This window comes from Stegodyphus dumicola, chromosome 5 (genome assembly GCF_044657685.1).
Source record: "Stegodyphus dumicola isolate Sdum_Otavi_A_Nest chromosome 5, ASM4465768v1".
Classification (NCBI taxonomy): Eukaryota; Metazoa; Arthropoda; class Arachnida; order Araneae; family Eresidae; genus Stegodyphus; species Stegodyphus dumicola.
The window spans coordinates 199681602-199709014 of NC_140772.1; the positions used below are offsets into that span (position 1 = coordinate 199681602).

The 27413-nt window shown below is 32.0% G+C and overlaps 1 protein-coding gene and 1 long non-coding RNA gene across 3 annotated transcripts in view; one reads left to right on the forward strand and one right to left on the reverse strand.

Moving 5' to 3' along the window:
• Nucleotides 1-27413, forward strand: part of LOC118189787 (uncharacterized) — a 685017-nt gene that overhangs the window by 108282 nt on the left and 549322 nt on the right. The window contains exon 2 of the mRNA XM_085817532.1: nt 21130-21216. The gene's annotated coding sequence lies outside the window, so the exon portion shown is untranslated. The remainder of the gene's footprint in view (nt 1-21129; nt 21217-27413) is intronic.
• LOC118181849 (uncharacterized) overlaps nt 19883-27413 on the reverse strand; it is a 44783-nt gene continuing 37252 nt past the window's right edge. The window contains exon 3 of one of the 2 annotated variants that reach the window (XR_004756965.2): nt 19883-20027. This is a non-coding gene — a long non-coding RNA (uncharacterized LOC118181849). Of the gene's footprint in view, nt 20028-20347; nt 20536-27413 lie in introns of those variants that run through there. The other variant, XR_015041385.1, reaches the window with a different exon arrangement.

Below are 27413 nucleotides of genomic sequence, written 5' to 3' on the forward strand. Positions count from 1 at the left end.
AATTATTCTGACCTTGAAAATGAAATGATGTATAGGATGAACAAGTATTATAAGTGTATAGCGATTTATAATTAAATTATTTGCCAATTTATAATAATTAATTAAATTAATACGGTACAAATTTGTGAGCTTAAATTTTCTCAAATTATTCTGACCCTGAAAATGAAAGGATATAATTGATGAAAAAGTATTATAAGGCAATTTATAATTAAATTATGAGCTTAAAATCTCTCAAATTATTCTGAGCCTCAAAATGAAATGATGTAATTGGTGAAAAACTGTTGTAAGTCTAAGACAAATTTTGAAAATTTTCTTATTTTCGCAAATCTAAAAATGGTGATCCTTCATCAGTTTATTAGTTTGTTTAAAGTATATCTGTAATCTAAAATATGCTGCAATATATTCTTGTACATATTTTTTCTTTCAAGGGTAAAGCCTTATGAGGAGAATAAGATTAAGGTATATATAAAGCTTAAGTAAAGAGATTAAGATAAAACATAATTAATTCACAAAATAGTGAGTACTTACATACAGTGAGTCTGAAAATTTTAGGACTAATTATTTTAACAAATTTCAGCAAACCTGCCGAAGGATAATTGACAAAATTTATTACTATGACAACTTAGTTACATTATCCTAAAATATTCTTTGCTTAAAGATATAATTTTCTAAGCAGTTAACCTTTCGCTGTGATTAAATGAACAGTTGAGATCACGGATTAGAAAGCTATATAAAGATTAGCGATGAATGTTAGCTAAAAAGCGAACAAACAACAGAAACGTTTGGAATGTTGTGTTAAAGCATACGATATCCAAATATTAGGCGATCCAGTGTTTTCCATTGGTGCGAATTATTTCGAGTTGGTCGCGAAGATGTTGATGGTGATTTCAGTAGTGGTCACCTTTCGCAGATTCGAATGGGAGCAAACGCCGAAAATGTACAAGAGCTAAGGTTGAAATGCCATCAGATATCTCTTCGAATGGTAGTTGATGAGCTTAACATATGACACTACTCAATTAATTGACATGGAAGGTCTCGCAGAAGGAAAACAAAAATGTTCTCGTTTTCTCTTTGTCACACCTATTGATGAAAGAAAAGAAGATCGAATTTCTGGATGGGATGCCTTGATCCAAATGAAAGCTATTAATCGCGAGTTTTTTAATTAAATTGTGACTAAAGAAGAAGTTTTGTGGTTTTTCTTGTGTTAAGATATGACGGCAAACGTCTGCTAAGGCTGAAAAAGTTTCATAACGGCGATTGATATTGAACTTCAGAAGTCTCGCAGTCCATGCTGGATATTTACCTGATTAAAGACGGATAACTCATGAAAACCTTGTTGTTGGCAGGACAGATGGTGAAGTCTATATTTAATGAAACCGTAATGTTCGGATTTCTGAAGGGAGTTCAGGATATTTCGTCTGAAAAATCTCAATCGATTAACTGGTTTCTGCTGCACGACATAAGCAGCTTGTAATAAAGAAAAGTATACCAATTCTCATTTTACCAAATGCGTTGCCTCCAGGATACTCTTTCTTCCCTAAAATATACTATTCTCTCGGAGTTCACTATTTTAATGGTACTGAACCGTTTCACAAACCCGATATTATGAACCTGATATAACCAGAGATATAAACTGTCGTAGGAAACATGAGTTATACGAAGGAATGAACCATCTTTATGAACATGGCATAAATTACATGGATGTACAAAGATTGTGTATTGAATACTGTATGAACATCATATTAATACTGTTTACTTCAATTCGATTTTTTGAAAGTTTCCTATTAAAACTTTGTACAGTCACCGATTTTATAGATCGAATTAAACGTATTGGGGTAATTTTTATTACTCGAGGTGTTCTAAATACATTATTATAAGAAGATAAAATATTATGAAACTTTTTTTGTAACACCTCCCTTGGGGGGTGCTACAAAGTAAATATATTTACATATTTTTATTTGAAACGTATGATATTTTTGATGCACGAAAGGCTAGAAAGTTCTTTAAATCTAAAATGCAATAAAATGCAAATACGGGCCCCTCCAAGCATCCTACCCACCTTCCGTATATCAATCACTTCATCGATATTAACTTAAGCCACTCTTTCTCAAGTAGATATCCTCACGCGTTTTGATTCGTAGTTGGTACCTTTCTTTCCTATGGAGAAGGAGGTGGAAAAGGGTAGAAGAAAAGGAGAAAGGAGGACTTGATTAAAAATGCTGACTAAAGGGAAACTTCCTTACAAAACCCGACGATGAAATAGCATTGTTGAAAAAGGTTCTAGGGCACTAGGGTTTGGGTAAAAGATCTCCTCAAACTACCCTTCCAATTTTCGACTGGGTGTGGCTTCGAAAAAAGTGCCTGAAAGTGCAAGCGTCCTTCTATTGTCGTTTGTGTCCTTTTCTTCCGCTGCGGAATATTGTAAAAATATTTTTAGTGAGTCAGCTCTCGAAGTTTCCCTCTCTAACTTGGAGTACAATCATATGCACATATTAACTCGTAGTTATCAGGAAGAATAATATCCCGTTACTGGCGGATATATTTGGCTTTATTACTTTTAGTTTTACAACTGTGAAGAACCGAACTGGAGTTTTAGGAACTTATCGCACACATTTATGTATTTCCAGAATTCAAGGATCTACAAATGAATAAAAAAATCTGGTTTTCTTTAGATTCCTAGAGCAGTAATTTCAGTTTGCATATTATTTAAATATATTGTTTTCTCTGCTATAATAGGGAAGAAGCGAGCTGGGACAAAAAACATTGCTGACTTTATAAGTGCATATTTTGTAACAGTTACTAACGTGCATATTTTAGCTTTTCATTATTACAGTAGAGAAAACAATACGTTAATTAAATTTCTCAACAATAATAATAAAAACACCGAAGAAACAAGCTGGGACAGAAAACATTGCTGACTTCTTAAGTGCATATTTTGTAACAGTTACTCAAGTGTATATTTTAACTTTTCATTATAACAGTAGAGAAAACAATATGTTATTTAAATATATTGTTTTCTCAACTGTAATAACGAAACCACCGAAGAAACGAGCTTGGACGGAAAACATTGCTGACTTCTTAGTACATGTTTTGTAACAGTCACTCAAGTGCATATTTTAACTTTTCATTCCTACAGTAGAGAAAACAATACGTTATTTAAATATATTGTTTTCTGTACTGTAATAACGAAAACACCGAAGAAAGGAAGATCGGACGGAAAACATTGCTGACTTTTTAAGTGCATATTTTAACTTTTCATTACTACAGTAGAGAAAACAATATGTTATTTAAATATATAACGAATACACCGAAGAAAGGAGCTGGGACGGAAAACATTGCTGACTTCTTAAGTGCATATTTAGTAACAGTTATTCAAGTGCATATTTTAACTTTTCATTATTACAGTAGAGAAAACAATATGTTATTTAAATATATTGTTTTCTCAACTGTAATAACGAAAACACAGAAGAAACGAGCTGGGACAGAAAACATTGCTGACTACTTAAATGCATATTTTCTAACAGCTATTGCTTCATCATCTTGTTTGGTTTGACTAGTATACGGCTGCACATTTTCGGATTATCAGTGATTGTGCTGCACATTAAGTTTGGATTGCGTTAGAATCTTGAGAATTGCGTCAGTTCATTTCTATTTTCCTGCAATAAAGACGTTTAAAAGGTGGTAAAAAACGCAATATTTTCTGTTAAAAAGTGAAAATGCTAATGTTTATTGCCGATACATTGTATTTGAAGAAACGTTTCAATATGATAAGAAAAAAATAACATAGAAAAATAAGGATGTTTTCATGTGAAATAAATACAATTATGTTAATTCAAGATATTTTATTATTTTGCAGACGATTTTAGAACCACCTAGCTAATCCACTTCTTTTAATCATTTACTAACAATTTTTTATTGGCTGCAGGAGTAGGCAAACTAGCAGCTAAACCAAGAGCGAGGAAGAAAGTGAAAACCTATTTATTGTGTTCTGCTGCTACGAATTAAAGTAAAGTACATATCATGTTGATAATCGCAACATAAGGCGTGAACTAAGCTGATTTCTAAAAGGAAATATACCATTCTTTCATGTACGTTGTCGCATATAAATGGTTAGCCTTCAAGCTAGCAGCTGGAATATCTGAGTACCAGCAAGGGCACGGTGTTTTTTTTTAAGTCGTTTCCAGGGTCCGTTAACTTTAACAACTCTCTGTCGAAGAGCCAGAATTAAAAATGTGATTAACGGTAATCAGTAATTTTTTCGATAACGTCGACTGGATTTTATGCATTAATATAATTAATTATTGTTTTTACCTACGCATGTTTTGTTACTGTAAGTGGTCAGAACATCCAACTGATAGTTAAAAGCTCCATGACTCAAATTCTTCAGAAGGCATTACTAAATTTTCCTATTTGGTCTTCTGAGAAAAATTAGTGGTGTTTTTAAAATGTCTATAGTCTGTTACTTTTAAAAGGACAGTTCAAGGTCGTTGTGAGCCCCCCAAACCATCTGGGATAGCAACTCGTATCGAGCATTTATTTTTGCCATATCATTTGAGTTTATAGTTTGTAGAGATATTAGATATTTTTTTAAAGCAGGATGGATGAAAAATGAGCAACGCCTTTGCCGTGAACCATGGAACTCTAGAATGAACCATGGAACTCTAGAATACGCGCCCAGCGTGCTGACCACTACACTACGAAGGCATGTTAAGAAGGCGGGAGAAATACCTTATAAGTTCAAGTCAGCCTTCATGCGCGCTCTTTTCTTGAAGTGAAACACAGTAATATGGGGAAATATTAAGTGGGAAAAGAAATAGAGGAAAAGAAAATAAGTGAGGCAACCTTTTTTTACAGCTGTTGTTCCCATGCTTACGAGTCAAATCAGGTGGCGGAGAATAATTTTAAAATTCCGTTTTAAAGTAAAAGACTGTAGCTGTTTACATTGCAAAATTCCTGGGAGGGTTTCAATTATTTTTATTTCGGTAATATTAGTCCATTTTAGAACAGAACACAATTTCTAACATTTAAAACGTTATTAAATATCAGTCTCCAAACTTTTTCATTATGCAACTTTGTGAAGATAAAAATATGCAGCAGTTTGCTAAAATAGCATTTACTTTTAGTATACAATCCATTTATACGTTAATATATAAATTTGTATAAAATAATAAAATATATGAGTAAAAATTCTATGAAAAGTAACTCCACGAAAACATAACTCTGTTTCCAGATTCGTACAAAAGATTAACTTTTCCAGTTAATGTAAAATTAATGAAGGCAAATACCATCTTATTCTGAATTCTGAGCACAACAAAATTTCTTCTTTGCTTATCTACATAGAAAACTTTGTAACCAGTCTATGCAAAAATACGGTTTAATTAATTTTGAAACTTTATTGAAATTGATGTTAAAGTTGGAAAATATTCACACAGATAAATCAACTCTAATGAAAATGTTTTCAATCATTACAGATGTTGGGTGAAGGTGTTAATATTTTACTCCCATCACCATTTATATAAATATTCCTTCAACTGCAGAGACATTCTGATATTAGTCAGTGGTTATAGAAAATATTTGATTGACAGAAAACCAAATAAGCTGGCTTATCTCCACGTGTTTTTCGCATTCAACGGCTAGTTTCTCAGAAAAGTCCTTCGAGAAAATATAAGTTTCAAGGTAAATATCTCCATGTGTTTTGATTTCATAAAGTTAGATCTCATGTATTCCTTGTAAATTGCCTCGCGCTTTCTCAAGTATTTGCCTTCATGTTTCGAAGACCGTTGCTATGTGACATGGAACATCTGTTTCAAAATAATAAGCGATTTTAAATAATTAAAAATTTTACTGGTGATAACGTGTGAAGATCCCTTTAAACGCAAACTTGAATGAAGATTTCAACCACGAATAGTACGCTGAAAAAGAGAATAATAAAACTAAGAAGTAAATACAACATGCCTTTATATTTTATTGTAATATTTTCACAATTTAAAATGTATTTAGGTGTTAAACTCCATTATTTATACGTAAATTTAAGCAAAAAAACAAAGAATTCTAAAGGATGATAGGGAAACATGTCACGCAAGCAACAAAAGTAGAAATAATTTCCAACACGAAAATTGCTTATTTTCTGCAAACACCAGTTGTTTTAGTTTAAAATATGAGTATCATTTATATTTTACCCTCCACGAAGCATATCTGCGAGCATTAATTAAAATGGGGTCAGTTATCTTGTTAATCCAAAGGGGGTTTATCCTTGAGGGACTAAGCCCCTTTGGATGTTTTCGTTTTCGTTTTGCGATTTTGCGTCGAATCACTCTGAATGTCCGTTTCACTTTTCAAACTGTTGCCACCAAATAATATCGCCCTGTACTATATTTGAAGAAATTTAATAAGGAAGAATCTGCATAAATGTATGTATGTTTCTTGCATTGTGACAAAACAACGGTACCTAGAGCCATCGAATTTTGAATGACGTAATTCTACTTCGAATATGGGCATGTGGAAGCGCAAATTTGAAATTTGGAAATTGTTTTATGATCGATTTCATATTTTGTAAAACTTTTTACAAAATATGAAATCGATCGAACGAATAATCAAAAACGTTAATCAAAAACGAATTTTTGATTAACGAACTCAAGGATTTCAAAGCGAGCAATGGCAACGTTGCACAGAAAAAACATTTTTATCTCCAGCGCGCGAGGCTCTGCATCGGAAATTCTAAAGATATGCTCAGTTTAAACTTATTTTGTGATATTGCTCTTGAACTGAATTTTATGGTTTAAGTGCGAAGAACGTGATATTTAATAAATAAAGGTGACACTCAAAATGTAAAAAAAAAACGCCCCTTTAGACGTAATTTAAAACCTGAAATCTTTCAGATTTTCTTTCTTTTTCTTTTCTTTTCTTTTTTTTTTTTTTTTTTTTTTTTTTTTTTTTTTGAATTGAAATTGGTAATTTTAGCTATGTAAGGCAAGTATTCTTTTCTATTTAAAATGTTTTAGTTTTCGTTTCCATACATTTGTTTGGCTTGAAATTCCACATTATCATCAGCGTCATCGCTCAGGATTATTTAATCTTTCCTTCTTAGTGCGTTTGTCCAGAGATTGTATAACACATATTCTATTCAGCGACTTTCGTTTCTGTGCAAGCACCAATTACCTATCTTCTGAATTACGCTATTCTCACTATCATATTCCTTTCCTGTCTGCTGCAGGGTATCATACAGTAAAAAAAAAAAAAAAGAGTTTCAGCTATTGATATGAAAATGGTTCTAGTCAGAAAAAACTCTGTTGCTTATATAACACACTAACTCACTTCTAAAAGTACGAGGAAAAATTCATAATATTTTTGTCATATTTATAAGAAAATAACGTATTATTTTATGTCATTATTTAAATTTCAGACAAAGTTTACTTACGTTCATATTTCTTTTATAATATCTATGTGTAGATTTCTAGCATAATTTAATGTTCGAATGGACTTACATTAAATGCAATGGATATAAGAAACAATATTAATTTTTTAGCATTTACTATAAGAATTCTATCCCCTCAGGTTGGCATGCTAAGCGGAAAGCCTTTTTTTCTTTTCTTTGTGACATACTTCGACTGTAACATTTTTTGTCCCAATCTTGTTAAACGATAATCCGTACAGAAATATTTACTCTACTTGGAAATTTGCTGTTAAATGTAATTAATATTAAGTATGAATAAAATGCTATTACGATAATGCTCATAAGTATGAATAAAATGGTTGGAATATGCATTTTTGACTCGCGTATTTGGTACATTAGCCCGCAATGAGCATGCACGTATTCGTGGCCAGGATTAATATTGGAAGATATGGTTCACATACTCTGAGCTGCTGTATTTCAATGTATTATTGCCCGTTGTTGTTTGATGTACATTTTTATATTATTGCCTATTGTCGTTTGATGTACACTGCGGGAAAAAAGGGACAGTTCTATATCTCCTGTTCTACTGGACAGATTGACTAAATTCAACTTGCGCTTAACATGTCTCGAAAGCGCGACTTAGGATATGTATTAGATGTATATATAGCACTGTTCTAATATAGGTATTTTGACAAAAAAATCCAGTGCTATATATAAATATCCTAAGTCGCGCTTTCGAGACATAGAAAACGCAGTTTGAATTTCGTTAATCGCCCCAGTAGAAGAGGAGATATAGAACTGTCTCTCTCTCTCTCTTTTTTCGCAGTGTACATTTTGGAATATCCCTCCCAATTGTTAATTTTCGTATAACTGAAATATATCATACAGAATAGAGAACATGGGGGCAAAAGTATGCTACCCCTTTTATGAAACATTTTTCATTAATGACAAAAATGAGGAGTAAATGTAAAGAATGATTAAAACGAAATTTCCACTTAGGTAGTTTAAACGAGAGGAAAAAATCAGACTTCTTAAGTAGTTTTAAACAAACAACTATAATCTCGGCTTTTACACCTCAAATTATTTTCCTACGCCATACTAGGTTTCTACTTATTTCTTAGTTGTCCTACTGAAAGACGACTTAATTATTAGATAAATCAAGCAAAATAAACAATTTCTCATAATTCCGTTTTAGGAAAAGAATTCAACGTCAAATTTAGAAAAATAAATTAAAAATTTGAGTATTTTGAAACAGGTTATAAATGTTAAAAATAATAACGCACATATTCCCTTTCCATGCTGCATATTGCAGTTACAGTTACTGTGATTTCTCTAAGATTAATGAAGACAGTGAAGTTATACTCCCTCACGACACAAGCTATTATTATTTTATGATAACGAATAGGTATGGCAACATCGGCTTTAAAAATGCGCGGCTGGACACCATTTTTGTTTAATACACTATTTTATAATATTGCATGTATAGTTACTGAGTACCATCAGATTTTTGTTTTTTAACCTTTCTCAGACTTGAGAACGTTCTTCCTAACTATTAGCAGATCGTACAAAAGTGCTTCTGGTTTAGAATCATAAAGAATTAGATATGGAATGAATATACAATGCATTAGATATAAAATAAATTATATTTGAAATGAAAATGCAGCTCAACTCTTAATAAACATAAGCAAATGTAGCCTGCTTCCTGCTATGTTGCCAATTTTACAAAGCTATAGTCTCTTGGAGATGGAGAAACGAGTGTTTGCTTTATTTACCTGCTGAATCGTTTGGAGAAGGAAGGAGAATCTATCAGAATCAAACTCAATCTTCTAAGTTACGTCGTAAGAATAGAGATTTGAAGTAAATCACCACGTTGCTGAATTTTGTATGGAAGACGATTATCTCAAAAAGTGCTGATGTTGCATTCAAACAAATGTTAATCTTAGCGCGGTTGCCTGAATTATCCAACGCTTTATTTGCATATCTCTTAAATTGGCTATGCATTGGATGAAAGTATTATTCGACTTTTTTTAAGGCAACGCGATTTCGTATTTTGGAAACTTAATTTAATTCGTACAATGGGTAATATTTTCGAATTTTATGAGAACTGGAGTTTGTAAAATCCAGCATAACTTTAAAATTATAAATTTCTATCTATAAATTAGACTGATTTACGTTGAGGTTTTAATTTAGAATAAGAGTCGAGTATATAAATAAAGAAATGACTCATTTTTAAACTTTTCCTCACAATTGGGTTAAAAATATATATGTATAATAAATGTGTTGCTACTGCTGAAAGTAACATACTGTTATTTTCCACGCCCAAGCGTATCGCTATTCGATAAAACCTAAGATATGTAACTTTCAGATTTAATGCAGAATGTTACTGAGTAATAAAATAAGCAGTTTAAAAGCAATAAACCTAGTTATTACAAAATTTTAATTTGACTGATTTAAATAAAGATACATTAAAATGATGAGATATCTAACAAGAAATATTAAATATTTTTGTGAAACGACACTAGTTGGATTTATTAAATCATTATACGAGTACATTATATAAAATCTTATAAAATCCTCTGGTATACAATGTTAGAATTCCTTCACATATATTTTTTTTTTTTTTTTTTTTTTTCCATATTTGCTTATTTACCCTGTTCTTATTTTGATTAAGATTTGTTTGTAGCATTAAATCACAAAAATTTCAGTTAATAGATTTTTCATCCTCAGAATAAAATAAACGTAACTGCTGGAGGTTAAATATTAGCCGCAATAAATTTATTTAGAATTATTATTGAAATATTTCATCATTCGTTAACTGTATATTCCAGTTCAAAGGCGTTTCACTAATAAAATTTCGGAAATAATCTTCAACAAAAACTTTAATTCATAATTTAGAGAACTTATATTTTTACAAAATTTCATTGAAATAAATACGGTTAAAATATAACTAGCTTTCTAATGCAACCCAATAGGCTCTCCTTTAGTATTACTTTGCGTATGAAATTAACAAAATAAAATTTAGCACAGTTAAAGTTTGTTATAAGATCATCTTTTGACTCGTCTAAAATAAGACTATAAGCGGGATAACATAATATGTAAAGTAGGATTTAAACCTATGTCGACAATAAGATAGTGGTAGCTTTAAAAACTGGGAAATTTCCTGGGAAATAATAAAACTCTTGGTGCATGTGCCTTAGTATTTTGTGTCGCAGTTTAGCATTGCATAGAATGCAGAGAAGTTTAACACTGAAATTTTATATATTCGAAAGGATTGTAAAAGTTTGACACTATAACTGTTGTAACAATATGTTCGAATAACTTTATAACGAGGTTTGATTATATATATTTTACCAGTAAAACTCGAAATAATATTTAAGAAATACAAAAGAAATAATATTTAAGAAATACAAGGTTTAGTGAAAAGTTAACATACATTATCGTATACATACGCTAATTTAACTTCATTCATTAGAATCATCTAGAGTTCTTCGATTCTTTGACATAAAAATAGGAAAAAAAAGAATAATAAAAAATTAATAAAAAAATCTGAAAGCTTTCAGATTTTACATTCCCCAAACTCAAAGGGTCGTTTATTTTAACGTTTTTTGTGGGACCTTTATTTATTAAATATCATGTTCTATTTATTAAATATTATCTTTTGAAAAATAATAAACAGCAATTTTGCGTTGAAAACTATAAACGGCGAATCACTTTTCAAATTGTTGCCACCAAATATTATCGCCCAAATATTATAAATAAATTAAATAATGAAGAATCTGCATAAATGTATGTATGTTTCTCGCACTGTGATAAAACAATGGTACGTAGAGCCTTTTATATGAATAACGTAATTTTCCATAGAATATGGACATGTGGAAGCCATAATTTAAATTTGAAATTTGTTTTATTATCAATTCCATGGGTTTTTTTATTATCGATAGTGTTCCAAAATGATAATTTGTTTTATTATCATTTTACAACACTTTAACAAATTTTTTATTAAAATACTCAACGATTTCAAAGCGAGCAATGTTAACACTGAACGAAAAGAAAAAAATTTTATCTCCAGCGCGCGGGACTCTGTATCTGAAATTGTAAAAATATGCTCGTTTTAAAATTATTTTGCGATATTGCTGTTGAACTGAATTTTATGGTTTAATTGCGAAGAACGTGATATTTAATAAATAAAAGTAACAGACAAGATGTTGAAAAGACGCCCCTTTAGGCGTAGTTTAAAATCTGAAACCTTTCAGATTTTTATCTTTTTTTTATTATGTTTTATCTATTTTTATTTAGTTTATATTTTACTATAGATCTCGTTCACATTTAAAAGGCTGAAAAATTCGACCAAAAAACTAACCTCAGTTTGGCGTAGATGTTGAACATATCTCTATCGAATTCTAGAGCAACGGACAAGGTTTTTCAGAGGCAAAGAAAGTTTTGCTCAGAATGTTTAACAAATACTTTTCTCCCTCTTGAGAAGAAAGGATCTGTTAATTCTGAAATCGATAGAGATTTTAAGGTTGCTTTTTTTCCCAGTTTTGAAGTTTACATTGGTGTGCTTCTCTTCTAGTTTTTTGAAACATTGAATATTTAAAATTTTAACCACATATTTCGAATTATTTAAAAAAATGTAGTTACTAAAAGTTTGTTTGAATCCATTTTGTATGTAAAGGATTTTTAACTGAAAGTAAAACTAATTGCAGTTCATCCATTGCACTATTCCATGCAGTAATATTACTAAATATTTAAACGTAATAAAGAATTCGTCTTTTTTATTCAGGTTTGTTCATCCCAAATCATTGCTGAGGTCAGATATTAGTAGTTTGATCTTTGTTTCCAGAAATGAAAGATCGGAAAAAGGACTTTTACAACTGCTTTATTTTAAGTAAAATGAGAGAATTTCGAGATTCTTTACCTCAAGTGACCCTCAAAAGTAAAGAGTTCGAGAATAAAACGAAGGTATCAAAAGGAGGAATTCCGCTCCAACGATTTCGAATCGGAAGCAACAGAAAGTGACACTTCTCTTTAAATATTCATAAGATGGGTAAAGGTTTCCTTCGGTTTCAGTTAGTATAGATTCCATGTAACTTTGTAAGTTGATATTGAATTCGAAGATGGCTTCATGAACATACAATCGCTAATCACTTTCTGTTGTTCTTAAAGTATCACAACGAAATGCTTCTTTCTATTTCAAAACTTCCAGTGCTTCAGAACTCATGATTGAGTTAAGCTTATCCATTTATATTACGTTCCCCTGTTTATGATCAGAATATATGCGAATTTAGCAGACATGTCTAAATTCTAAAAACCCTATAAAAATATTAAATAAAAGTTATTTTTGTATAGCCTTATATATAGCTTTAAACATTTCTCTTATGCATAATAATAATAGTATTAATTAGAAAAGGAGTTTTCTTTAAGCAAATAAAATGTCCGCCTGAGTACTGCTGCGAAATGCCCAGCTGTGATAAGATAGCTTTCCCACAAAATGGTTTTAGGATTGACAGAAAGTGGCAAAGAAAGGGAAGGTTGCCATATTTGGCGCAAAATCGATCTATTTGGTGACAAAACTGGTGATATACCATAGACGGAGCGAGAACATTCTAGAACGAATACTTTACCAGTTTAACCGAGAGTGTTCTCGAAGGCAGGTAAAAAGCTATATATGCCCTGCCTGTACGCGAAGTAAGAGAGTGTCTCGAGTTCAGCAGTATCTTAATTTCAGCAGCAGCTCAGAGCTTAGCTTGAGAGCGATCAAGCAAGTCGGGAGCTGTATGCGAGTTGCCGAGAAGCTGTCTGTATCGTTGTAGCTTGAATGCAGTGTTGCTGATTGGTTCAGCTGGTTTATCGCAGTTTTTCGACGACTTTAACTTGTCTTAGGAACTTTCCTGTATAATACTTACGAATAAATTTTGTTTTGATTCTTCATCAAGTGTTGTCATCAGTCGCTCCCAATCTACGTACCCGTATGACGCAACAATACTCTTAAGATTTTAATGGGTTGCTATTACAGAGAAGCTCTCCAAAATTAATAGATTGATTAATATTTTGAGTCCCCCGGCAGATGAAAATTATTTCATGTTAATTGAAACAGTAATAAATGATCGTCTAAAGAGGGGTAGGTGCATTAGGGAGGTACACCTCGAAATGACATTCAGGGTCATTTGCTCCTTTAACTCAACCTCTAGAGTTATTGCCTAAATTTGTTGCAGTTACTTTTTTTACATTTAAATGGACAAGAATCTAAAGCTTTCGCTTGAAATTAAATGTTGCCCCCCCCAACAGAAAGAATATAGAATATAATGGAATAAGTTCCCCGAACTAGGTGTCTACAGATCCTTTAATTTAGTATTAGGTAGATTGTCATCCAGGAATGCGGCAATTAATTAAGACATTTAAACGAAGCTTTAATACTTTAATATTCTTCTTTTAATGCACAGCATTACAACTTTTCGTGCCCATTGCAAGCATATTACAGTATTAGATAAAATTTGGACGACCTCGAGTGTCCAAAGTTACTTGATGACATTCCAAAACTTCATAACATTGTCGACAAAATGTTCAAGCACTTTTTTTCGGGGGCACAAATGCTAGATTTATCGTCAATACTAGAGCAAATGCAGCTTTCAGGAGCATCCTACATATTACAAAATTACAGTAATACAAATCGCAGTGCTCCGCGATTGTAGTGAGATAAAAGATTTGAGTTGTTTTCTAGAGACGTTGGGAATTTTTTGAAGCAGAAGAGCTGAAAAATGAGCAGCGCCCTTGTCGGGACTCGGACTTTGGACCTCTCGAATACGCGCCGAGTGTGCTAACCGTTACACCACGAAGGCATGCTAAAAGAGGAAGAAAATACCCTATATGCTCCACCTTTTAAAAAGCGACTGGGGATTAGGGGACCCAATCGCCACATACTGGTGGTGAAGAATCATCATCCACCACATTTTTTAAGCAGGAGAGCTGAAAAATGAGCAATGCACTCGCCGGGACTCGAACCCGGGACCTCTCTAAAACGAGTGTGCTAACAGTTACACAACGAAGGCATGCTGAAAGGAGGAAGATAATGCCTCATAGTTTGATATGTTTTTCTAAGCAAGGGATTTGTTTACAAAATACATTGCTTTACAAAAAGTAGCATCTTAAAATTTCAAAAAGTAAACAAACAAAGAAATCATCGTATTACGTAAATGTCCATAAAATGGTTGGAAATAGCTGATTTAGGATAAGCAATTTTTGTCAAATTTCCTATTGCCTTAACAGAGAATATTTGTTTTTAACGGCTGAAAACTACGTTTCAGAAAATAAACAAACGCAAGTAGGAAAGGAATTTCAATCGTAAATCTTTATTTATCGCCAGAAATGTAAGGGAGTAGCATTTATTTAAGACAACTAGCCAGTTTTGATTCAGAGTACAGGTAGCAACAAATGCCGCCAAGAAAAATTCTAGATTTCATTTTTTCTTTCCCTTGCCATTTTAAATCTTTTGGGAATGCTACTTAGCTAAACTTTCTAAATGTAATCGTAGCTTTATAGTGTGTGTAATAATCAAAAATAAGATATGAATGAGCTACCTATACTATAAAAATCTGGGCACGTCTGTTTATTTGTTTGCGGCATTCTCTCCTCCGGAGCGACGGGAAGTTGAGTTTCAATAGTGGTACACCGAGGATTCCGAAAATTCGTGGGGATCCATTTCGACCATTCTCATCTTCGTCCGACTTTAATCAGCCAAGATATTAATTAAAAACTATAAAAACGCTGATTTTCGCACTAATTTTTCCGAGTGGCCACAGTCTCACGCGCTGGAGATAAAAATCTGTTATATTTCGAAAAGTGTTGCCACTACTCGCTTTCATATCGCAGAGTTAATAAAAATCTTGCAACTTTTACAAAATAGGAAATAAAAATAACATTGCCAAACATTAAATATATTATTAAAGTCATATTTCAAACATTTTTAGTTTCTTTGTACTTTTGTAAGAATTTTCAGTTTTACTAACGTTTATTTTATTTTAAAACTTTGCTATCCTCTCTTATTTTTCATTTCTGGCCAGAACAAGCGCGGTTAGTTTTGTACTTGCAAATGTGCTTGCAAACTGTTACGTATTTAAAATATGGCTTTTAGCCAAAAGAGAGATTTAAAGAAAGACTTCTCACTGGCTTACCATGTGCGTGCTTTTCAGTCAGTCCCCGTCTTCCTTTAAGGCCAGAACTTAAGTATTTCAAATTTACTTTCTCTTTGATGAATCGTCACTGTTGTTTGATGAATATTTTTTTAGTGATTTCCAGCCTATTCTTTATTTTAACTTAGTTCTTATTTTTTTACCATTATTTCTTCTGTTATGGGTATACTTTTATATCGGATACCAGTACAATTTGGAGAAACCAAGAAAAAAAGATTGCAAATTCACCACATCAACAAGTAAGGAATACATTACAGATACAGGAGTACAGATAAACATTTTTAGCCAATATTTTAATACGTATTTGTATTTGCAATTATTGATACGAAATATTCTATCTGAAATACTAAAATAAATATGAAATACGATACTTGAAGACTTTAATTTTTCATACCTGACATGATATGATTTATTCAAGAACTGGGAATGTATATTAAATTCAATATTTTAATTTTGTTTTAAGCAAGACTTTATGAAAATACTCCCCCCCCCCCCCATCCAAGGAAACATACAATATATAAGGATAAAAATCAACAGCTAAGAAAGGAACAAGGCTATTTGATTTTTTCAGAAACCGAACAGTTCGCAGCACATCGGTGCATCTGAGAGAATCTTTTAGATCCACGTAATATAACACGAAACTGTTATAAGTCATAATATTTCACAATGTTGGAATCCCACCAGTATCCAAGCGGTAACGTCCCAGAATACTGGTAGTTCGGTCTGAGGTTTGAATCACGCGAACGGGCTGGCTGCGTGGGCATTTTAATGGGTTTCCCTATGTGTAACATTTATACGAGCCAGTTTTTCTTAAAAAGTCTTCCACGAAGGCATCCTTACTCTTACGTAGATATCCCTCGAGGCTTTGCCTTAGTCATATAAACCAAACGAATGTTAGCATATTAAGTGATAACTTTGCTTATGAAACAAGCAATGTTTTTACTTATGAGGATATTTCGTGAGAAAAACGCAATAGCAGAGGCAAATAAACAGGTGTCCAAAAATTGACGGAATGTCTAAAGTTAAGAATTTTAAAATTAATTGAAATAATTTTGAAAATGGTTAAGGCAATGGAACGAAAGTGACGAAACAATTTTTCCTTAATTTATAAGGGTAGGGTATCTGACAGAATGTCAGTGTTCATATCTAAGCATCTTAGTGAAATTTAAAGAAATAAATGCATTACATATATCCAAATTTTGCATTTTATTTAGCCACTTCATAGTAATGACAAATGTAAATAGATAAATGACCATCGAATTGTATTTCAAATGAATGAGGGTTTGTAACTTCTAAATGAATCTCTGTCCACATTAGTAGAAAGGGTCATATTTCATATACAGGTTCTTCCGCTTTATAAAGTATAACTTTCCTGTTAAATCTTTCGTAACTTAAAGCAGCTAAAAAAAGCTAGTTGGCATGATTTAATCAAAAGAATTTATAAAGCCTGACACCAGTGGATATGGTTATATTGAAGTGGGGTGAACACCTATTGTTTAACTATAGGCAAAGTGGGTATTGTCCAGCCTCCACTAATTATTCAGATACCTATTCTTCATAGAACCCCGAAAAGGCCCCGCCAGATGTCGCTGTGTTTTATGCTGTATTGCATAACTGGTGCCTCTTGCGAACCGGAAGTTTATTACACCCACACATCAATTGCAGAATGATCTAACAAACACCCAAATAAACAGAAAAACCTAGTGCAGTTTTACATTTCATTAAACCGGCAACGCAGTGACGATGGCATATAGACTGTACGAGAAAACGGACTATCGTTTAAGTCTGTTGGGTCAAAGTGTCACAAATTTTAGCAGCACAAGTGCCATTATTCAGCACTGAAAGTCCTCTGGATTCAGTTCAAAGAATTGAAAAAGTATTTTTTGAATGAAGTGGCAACTGTTCCAGCGGATCAGATTCACTCCATAATAAATACACAACAAGCCCTAACAGGTCTAAAAGAAAAGCTCTAACAGGAGTGCAACCCAGTCTTTTTTCAGTATATCCATTCTACTGATCTGCCTTTAATTCTTTAAATATGTGCAGGTTTCGCCATTTCCGTCATATATCGCTACAGCAGCTTTAGAAAATCAGTAAACTTGTTATTTTCGATAGCTTTACAACAATCAGCATTTGGCTTCAGCTCGGTCTTTAATTCTAGCTTTCTCAACTACAAGTCCCGCTCCGCTTTTTCTAATTTATGTAGTTTTCTCCTGTCGTTCTTGGTGAGTGACAATTGCATTCAATAAATTACTGGCAAAATTTCATTATAACTTTCCCCTTCAGTAATTTCCACTGAAACATATTTGAATCTGTACAACTGAGAAATCTTTAAAGTTGGTGGAATAGTTAAACCCGACCCCTTTGTCATCTTGTAAGATGATTTAATGCAATTAAATCATTTTATAAGCTTCCGCTTTTTGGAAAATATAATAAATAAATAAAAGTTACACTATCAATCTGAAGCTGTTTCACAGCTATGATTCCTTTTCCTAACTACCTGGCCTAACTACATTTTCAACGTGAACAAGGTTTCAGGACAGAGCTATCTCCTGCAATTTTTCAGTTTCATGGCTGCCACTATTCCCATACCTCACTCCGATAGATTTCTAGTTAAGGTGTTATCTGAAATCTAAGGTATACATATCACATTTTGTATATGACATCCACCAGATTGAAAGATGCGAACAAACATGAAATTATACAGATTCCTTCTGCAATGTTACGTTCGCATTTGTTGTCAACAATTTCTCGTATGCAATGTGTTCTGCGGGAGTAGGCACATTGAAACTTGTAATTATAATAAAGAAATTACCTTTTCTTCTGTCGTATTATCATAGGTCCTTTACAATGCGAATTTTTCCGAAGGTTTTAAGCAGGCAATTTTCATCTTTTATATATCCTTCCAACACCATTTATAGCATTTCAATGCGCTTATCAATTAACACAGGAAAAAAAAATGAGAGTTAACTTTCGAAAATTTCGACATTTTTCTATTAAACCGCAATTTTGAGAGCTCTATTGTTTTAAATCATCACAATTTTGAACATTTGAACATATACCATATTATCTGAAATTTCATTTCGCTTGTTTAAGCGGAAAGGTCGCTGAGATTTCATATACTGGGGAAGTATTTTTATGACCACCCTGCATATATTAGCTTCGCCAATTACTTTTTGACCTCAACCAAAATTTTGAATTCGTTATTACTCAGGAAAAGCTCAGAAGTAATAAGCATTTTTTAGAAATTAGAACAAAAATATTTTAACTGTGATGCCATTTTAAATTAAGTAATAGAAATTAATTTGGTGTGTATATCCGCTTCCATTAATTCTTTAGAAACTGTAATAAAGGAAAAAAAAAGGTAACTTTTAAGCAGGTTGTAAATCATTTTGAAATTATCCCAAATAGTAAAAAGAAGGAAATTTTTCGAGTTAAATAAAATGAAGATATTTATCCATTGGTAACTCAAAAGTGAAGTGCATATGAGTATTCTCAGAAATTACTCTTCAGTTTTTTTAACATATCTGATCAGAATGATTAAAATAAATTTTGCCAATGTTTCCCCCACCTCCTTTTAAATCCTTTTCCGAAACTCCCTCTTCGTTGCAACGCATTCCACACAGTATTAATAAGAGTAGCTGAACGAAATTGTGCGAAACGTCATGAGTTACGCCTGAGTAGCCATCAATATATCCCACTGTTTCACTTGCATGCACACTTGAGCATGGAGTTGCCGAGGAGGTCTCCTGGGTGTGCCAGCGCCTCATCCTAAACCTGCTTCAGCGCATCTAACTTCTGGAATGCCCGGATAAGCTTGGGGGCATGAGTGGAGAGGGTATAGCGCCCCGGCTTAATGTTTATCGCTCCTGTCTTAACGCCTTGCTTGACGGGAGAGACCCCTGGGTGGTTTAAAGCGTCATCATCTGGTACTTCTTTACCGAGTGTGAATGGTGTGAGTCATTTCATCTGCTTTGCTTTATATTTGATATTTCTATCTAAGTTAGCTGGAAACTTATTAGCTTTGGAAAGATCAAATATTTCTAAGAACCATGAAATACCTGGTGAATTCTCATCTAAAAAGTTGATAAGGGTTTTTTAATGTTGGTAAAAATGACCAGACAGCACTTAGATAGTGACATATTGCATGCAAAAACAAAATTGCGAAGGGGAAAATGTACAAATTATAAAAATATAAGAATTAATCTCCTTTTACTGAAACTTAAATTCAGAACTCATCAGGGAAAAATGGGAAAATGAGTTAAAGCTTCATAAAATCGACTAATATGTTTCGAAAACATGTTTCGTTCTCCTGGTTTATTTGAGATCACAAACCGTAAAAAAGATTCAATTCAATTTTCATTTAAGATATAAAAATTCATATAAAACCAAAACATCGAATCTCAAATGTACCAGATTTTCCCTTGCTGCATCCTTTTGAAACACTGGAAAAAAGAATAAAACATAAAATGAGTGAAACTGACTGCTAAAAAAACCCATAAAACTTTACATTATGCAAATTGACTATTAAAAAAAGCAAATTGGTCTAAAACTGTATTATGCAAATTCAAAATTCAAAAGCAATTACAAATAAAGAGCAAAATAAGTACACTTTAAACGAAATTGTTATTTAAACAACACTCAAAAACTTTACTTTAATCCTGTAGTTATAGCGCAGAACGTGTTTTAAAAAATTTTGTTTTGAATTTTTAGCATATAATTGCTTCCTTTCATATTGTGTATATCTATGACTTCGAGTATTTGTTTGGTTTATGATTTTAATGAAGTATCGAAATATTAGTGCCTCATTTATTTTATTAAAATGTACCAGTTTCCTGGACTTATTTCTTCTGCATGTATACTGCTTTTCTGAAGACCTATTGTCATCGGGTCAGCTCTGCTTGAGACAGATATCTTCAAGTCTGCTGATATCGCTCCGTCGCCATCAGTCACCTGAAGTGATAATAGTAATTTTTAATACAAATTATGATTTATCTAACCGTAACTAATTCTTTACGCACGAAAAGAACGCTCATACAAAAATATTATTTTTCAATTTGCGTTATAAACTTTACTTTTCCACTGTCATAACATTAAATGGATTTAGAAAAAAAACATTTCATTGAATAGGGATGAGCATATCTTGAAATTTTTAGGCGTTTTAATGATAGATTATTTTAATTATTACGAAAGACGGTGTTTTAGTTACAAGAGCAATGTAATGAAAGGCGAAAAGTAGTTAAAATACAAAAATAGTTCCTTTGAATTTAAATTAGAAACTTAGAATGAAATGGAGAATTATTCCACGTAGCACCTTTTTCTACAATTTATTTATCTTTTTATTGATAACTTACTTCTTCGCAGTACTATATCTTTGTTATTTTTTTGCGTTTGTTGAATTAGAGGTTAACTCCATTGGTTAAGTAAATATTTGAAAGCAAGACCCTTGTCAAATAAATGTAGAAAATATTTTAATATAAAGTATGTGATTTAAAATATCGTATGTTAAAAAATGCTGTATTAATCTTGAACTATTTTCTTACACAGGCAAGAAAAATGATCAGATATGAATCCTTCTTCTGAAGAAGCGAAGTATGTAAATATGGATGACATGAAATTTTCTTATCGAAAATGGTAAGCAATTATTTTTGATAAATGTTTCATGAAGCACATGATAATTGCAAAAGATTAATCTTGAAACATCTGTTGAAAAATACGCGTGCGAAGTAGAAAAAAGGAATTAAATTTAAATATATGCACATAATATTATGTCTAATTAATATAGGCAGCTAATACATACGTAGAGGATTTTGTGCGCCTGGAAACTGGTCAGCATAATTTTTTTTCTAATTAAAAAAGCCATAAGATTAGCAATTTCCCATGTGAATGCCTATATTGTGTTTGTGAATAAATGGAAATTTTATCATAAATTTTTATGTAATTTATTATGCGATAAAATAGTTATTACATTATTTAACGGTAATCTATTACAAAATGAGGGGCATAGGTATCAAGGTGAATGCATAGCGAATTCGAAAAAAAGAAAACATTTTCTGCCATCACATCACCTTGCGTACGCTGGGGATATATACGTGACTTGAGAAATATGCACACACCATAAATTCCATTTCGTGCCATTATGTGTCTGACATTTCTTTTGGGACCACGGCAATAGCTTCCCTAATTCAGTTTCTTTCATCAGTTTCTGGACATCACGCGACGAAGGTAAAATTTAACTGGAATCCTTCATGCAAAACCTACAAAAATTTGTTTGGATACGGGTGATTTTGGCAAACATTTTCGCAAACGTATAACTTCCTCCAGGATGCCACATACACTGGTTGTGTAGATTTTACAGCATTCGGTATAGGACGAAACCATCAAGCATTTTCTTTTTCTATACTCTATAAATATGGCTATATCTGTCTTCTTCTGTGTCAGCATATTACTAAAATAATGTTAACTTTATTATCATTAGTTAACACACCAATATCTTAAAAAATAAAATTATTTTAATATTGTTTTCCGTAGCATAATCTTAAGAAAACGAAAATATACTATGTATCATTTAAATATTTATCTTGTAATTTAATTAAGGGTCTTTTATGCCTTTATAAGTCTTCCATAGGACCCACCCAAACATGGGGCATAAGCACCACAAACTGTCATGTTATTTTTTGTACCACAACACATTTAATTTCAAAGTTTTATTGAAAAATACAATATATCACAGGTAAAATATTGGTAAGTATTAAATGGCAAGGTTTAAAACAAATATGGATAAGTAATTAAAAAGTCCCCCCGCCCGAAAAAAAAAAAAAAAAAAAAAAAAAAAAAAAAAAAAAAAAAACAGAATGCACACGTTTCCCAATGCTCCAGTATTCTAATAAGACCAATATGTAAAACAACTGATTGTAACGTTAACTATTTTATTAGTTACTTGTGTACCTAATAAATTTCGTTATAAAATTAATAATCGCAAATTTTAAGTCTCTGCAAGAAGGTGTTATTTGAAACAGTAATTAGGTAACTTAATTTCTCTTCTAAAGTAAGGGTAATGATGTAATTTTAATTAAGGGTATGAAGTTAAGGTATCCCATTTATCGTAATCAAATGAATGGAAAGGAGGCTGTAAATTAATTATCGGTGTTTCTAAATTAATTTACACTTTCTAAATCAAATTAGTTAATTTACTTCTGCAATACAGTAAAACTAAATATTGATACTCAACCAGTCTTCCTATTTTACAGAATCATTGTTTTAAATTCAGTTACCAGCAGACTTACTTTGCGGTGACTCTTCGTGTTTATGGTTACAAATATATGCAATAAATTTTGAAAATGAATGCATTAAGTTAACTGCAATTTGTCGTGTCTTTATGTAACAGGTACGTGAATGATTAGTATAATCATCGAGTTAGAGCAGCAAATCTGACTTCCTTGAACATAAAATTTAAAGAATTATGTTAACGATGCATTATATATATTGTTATAAAGCCTGAAAAATCGCACTTATTGTAATCGTAAACATTTATGACGTTAATGTACAATCATTAGAAAATAGTTATGCCCCTTAGTGGACGTCCACAAACAAATACAAGAACCTTCTAATAACATCTGCCACTGTATACAATAATTAAGTCGCTTGAATCTCTAGTAGTTAGTAGACTAGCTTTCTCAAAAGACCCAAAATAACCTCTAATCTTTGAAAGGATCACAAACATGTGATATAAGACAGACATAAATTTATAATTCTACATAAGTAGCTGAAGATTTACAGATCAACCATTTCACATTTGTATGGCTTTGACACAGTATTATCAGAGTGCTAGCATAGCTGGAGTAAATGAATAATTTACTCAGGTATATTTTATTAAGATGACTGTAGAACTTTACGCTTGTTTATCTAAATATTTGTTTACTGCGTTTATGCTTCTGAATCATTGCTGCCATCATTTAACACTAAACTGTAACCAACCTCAACAAAACTAAAGTGTGTTTAAGGAAGTGATTCCACTCTAAGATTACTATCTTCAATTATCTTCTGAAATCATTTTTTTCCGTTGTTCTGTTATACAGTCTCAAAATGGTACGTGTAAAAAAAATGCAAATTTTAAAAATAATTTTCTTCATGAGAACTGACAAAAAATAATATTCTTCATAGTAGTAATGATATATTCATATTTCTTAATTTAATTAAAATGCGTTCCTGGAATTATCGGAATTCAAAGCATGACAATATGCCGCCAAATTGTGATATTAAATACGGCCATCAAATCTTTATCAGAAATAAATTGTAAAGGAATAATGTATTTCTACTTTAATTAAAAGAAAAAATGTATAAGTTACAATGAATTTTAAAAAAGCTTTTTATATAGCTTATTAACACATATTCGTAATAATCTGTGAGTACAGAGTCTAGAGAGAAGCTGATTTGCATTTAATTCCTGAAGTATTGAAGTCCTAAAATTATTACGAACAAATTTACAATAGCAGATCTCTGGTACTTGGTGTTTGACATTACTAGATAAATGGGCATTTCTCACTCTGCGAGACTTAATGGCACTATGAGTCCCTTCGCTTTTTAGAGCCAGGCATAGAGGTTCAACCTAAGCCTTTGCACTTTGGAGAGAAGGACGCATCGCTTTTGCGATACCGATCGTTGACTATGATTTGCTACCTGCCAGTCGCTCGGGCTGCCCTTCGCAGAAGCACATTACCTAGCGTCCCAGGTGCTACATAGGGTTACTAGAGCCATTTACACTAGGACATGCCAGACCAATAAGTGACCTTTCCGAAGCCTGCAGAACTATTAGGTTCATAATTTGTATAACCAGTGGCCGAGACTGCTTAGGTACAGATCCTAGCCAGTAGCTTCGCAGAGGTCTCTACGTCGACCCCCAGGGAAGATGTTTAACATAAGAAAGCCCAACTTGTTAACAGTTTACTTAGAACGGGCTATTTAGTTAGGGTAATTCATAATAATATAGCGTTGCACAAATATGCAGCAATAAGTTAGGTTTACATGATATCCCGAGTTTCAAAATGAGAAAAAAATTCATCGTGTTCCACTGACCTGAAATTCTTAGGACTGAAGATACAAATAATTGTGGGTACTTCTATTTCAGCAATACATCACGGGGCACTACTATTTCAGAAAACACCTTCGTACTATGGGACTTTTTCAACAAGACCCTATATGCAGGAAATGTTGTAAGAAGGAGGAAACAGCAGGCCATATTATATATGGGTGTGAATGCCCTTGTCCTCACTCGTTTGACTACTTTAGGTATTCTCAATACTAAAGATTTATTCACCTGATCACTGTTAGGATCACTGGCGCTAGGAAATACTGGTTTTGGTGCGTTTGTCTCAAATTACTATCTATCAGAGGTTCCTGGTACCCGACAAACTGAACCTGAAGAAGAAGCAGAACGCCACTGACAGCTTTAGAATGAATATAACTGTAATTTTCATAAGATGATGGTATGGTAGGTAAAGCTTGTGGTGTCAAATATTTGTGATGTTCTACTCTGTGAAACTATCCTTATTTTCCTTATATTTGATCTTAAGCGACAGATAGCCATTGTGCTTTGTAAGTTTAAGGGGTATTAGCAACCCCTATACCGACAATGTTAAATTGGCTATTTTCAATGTACTTTTTTCTCAAAATCTGCTGTAGATACAGGCTTGATTTTTTTGGGGTAATTAAAGTATACCTATCTGATTATACTGAAATGAGCTTTTGAAATAGTTTGAATTTTAGAGTAATTTACAGAATATTTTGTTAGGCATAGTAAAATTTAGCACTTTTCTCACGCAAAAAAATAATTTTTTTTTCTAAATTTGTCACAAAAAGCTCATTTCAATAAATATTAGGAAAGCTAATAAATAAGCATAAAAATTTTAGATACCTGTGATACTCTGTTCCTCAAAAAAAGGTACATAAAATAAAAGTATAAAAGTATAAAAATATAAGTATAAAAATCCCGTTTGGAGAAAAACGCGTTTTTATGTAAAAAATCCTCATTGAACAAAGCAGTCGATGACAAATTAAAACTAGATTTTTTACAGTTCTAATTTTCATAGAGATTAAAGAATGGTATTTTTAGAAAGATAAGTGTAGAGAATTTGAAAATGCAAAAATCCGAAACCAGAATTTTTTGAAAATTTTGAGGTTCCAACACCCTTTAATAAACCAAAGTCATATTCTGCTTATTTCCGAAGTTCGTCTTTTATTTATTTAACATTGAGTTTGAAAGAAGAGACTCCAAGAATTTTGCAAAGGGTAATGTCCCCTCCACACACACTCTTTTGTCTTCAGGAATGAGTTATTTTGCGAAAGTAACTTTATAAATATTTTAATTTCAATTTTCGCTTTGCAAAAGTATATATTTTCCTCAGAAATCTGCTTTTGATTTTTTTCGTTTCCTAATTGATTCAATAAACTATATTATCTTGAATAATTCTTGCCACTTTAAACAATTGCCTTCAAAAGGTTTTTAACTCCAGAGAAGAAGGACGTGTGTCTGAACACCCTCCAAATCTATAGTTTTCATGAAAATCAACGTCAAACTAAGTCCTTTACCTTTTTAGCCTAATATTAAATTTTGAATTGACATGTGTTCTTCCGAATGAATTGTCCTACTACCTAAATACTGCATATTCTCTTTCACCTGAATTGCTCTGATGCTTCCTCTTGGAATAACATTCTTTCGAAGAACTGGAATCTTTTGTTTATATTTGAAAATGGAGTAAGGAATTTAAAAATTTCACCAACTTCTAAAATATCAGCGAAATTAATTTATCTATTATAACTACGCACAACATGCGGCTATCCTGTTTATGTAAAAGTAAACCTAATTGCCTTCTACAAATGCTATAGACATTTTCGAGTACTTCGTTTATTCAAAAAATTGAAACATATACGAATTAATGAAATCAGATAGATTTACTCTTAAATACTCTTAAGAACATCACTTTAATTTTTACAGTTATCCATTAAGAAAGCTTAATTTATAGTCTTCTGAAATGTTTATAAATATAATGTTTGGATGAATTTCTAACTGGCTTTGATCAAGGATACATTTAAACGGAAAACTTCTGTTAACTACTTAGTTATGATTATATTCATAGTATTTTCATAAATACAAGACTGCAGGTGGCTGAGAATTTCTGTTTTTACACATTTACATCCAGCCATCAACTATAAATTTCACTTTATGATTTTTCAGTGCTTGATAACTTGGAAAAGAGAACCTGTCTTATTTCTTGCTGAACATTCTAAAATTGTATGTAAGGAAAGTGATTAAAATAACGGCATTTTATCCAATACAAAACATTATTAAAATTTGATTTTTTTCCATGATATTTCTTAAACTTATAGACATCATTATATATGTAAATCTTCCTATCTCTATATAACGATAATAAATGCAAGTAACATTTCTTCAAATCATTATTTAATTTATAAGATATGAAAATTCAAATTTACTCCTTGCAAACTCTTTGAAGCAAAGTATGTTCCTTTTATCCTTTAAATGTCCTTTGAATTTTAATTACAAGAGGATTTTAAAATGCTGCATGAAAAGACCGAATCTCCGAAGCAATTTGTAAAATCTAATCGAAGTAATTTGTAGAAACGTGGCTTTCTCAGAATTCTTGCGCTCTCATTTATGGGAAGAAACTTTTCAGAGTATGATCTTTGAGTTGCGATTGTAATGTATTGTTCAGTTTATATAAAGTAATTTCAATTAATGAACATGACAGGGAATAAAATACAATTTTTAGTTAGATGGCTTAAAACGAAAGTACTGGAATCATATATTTCTG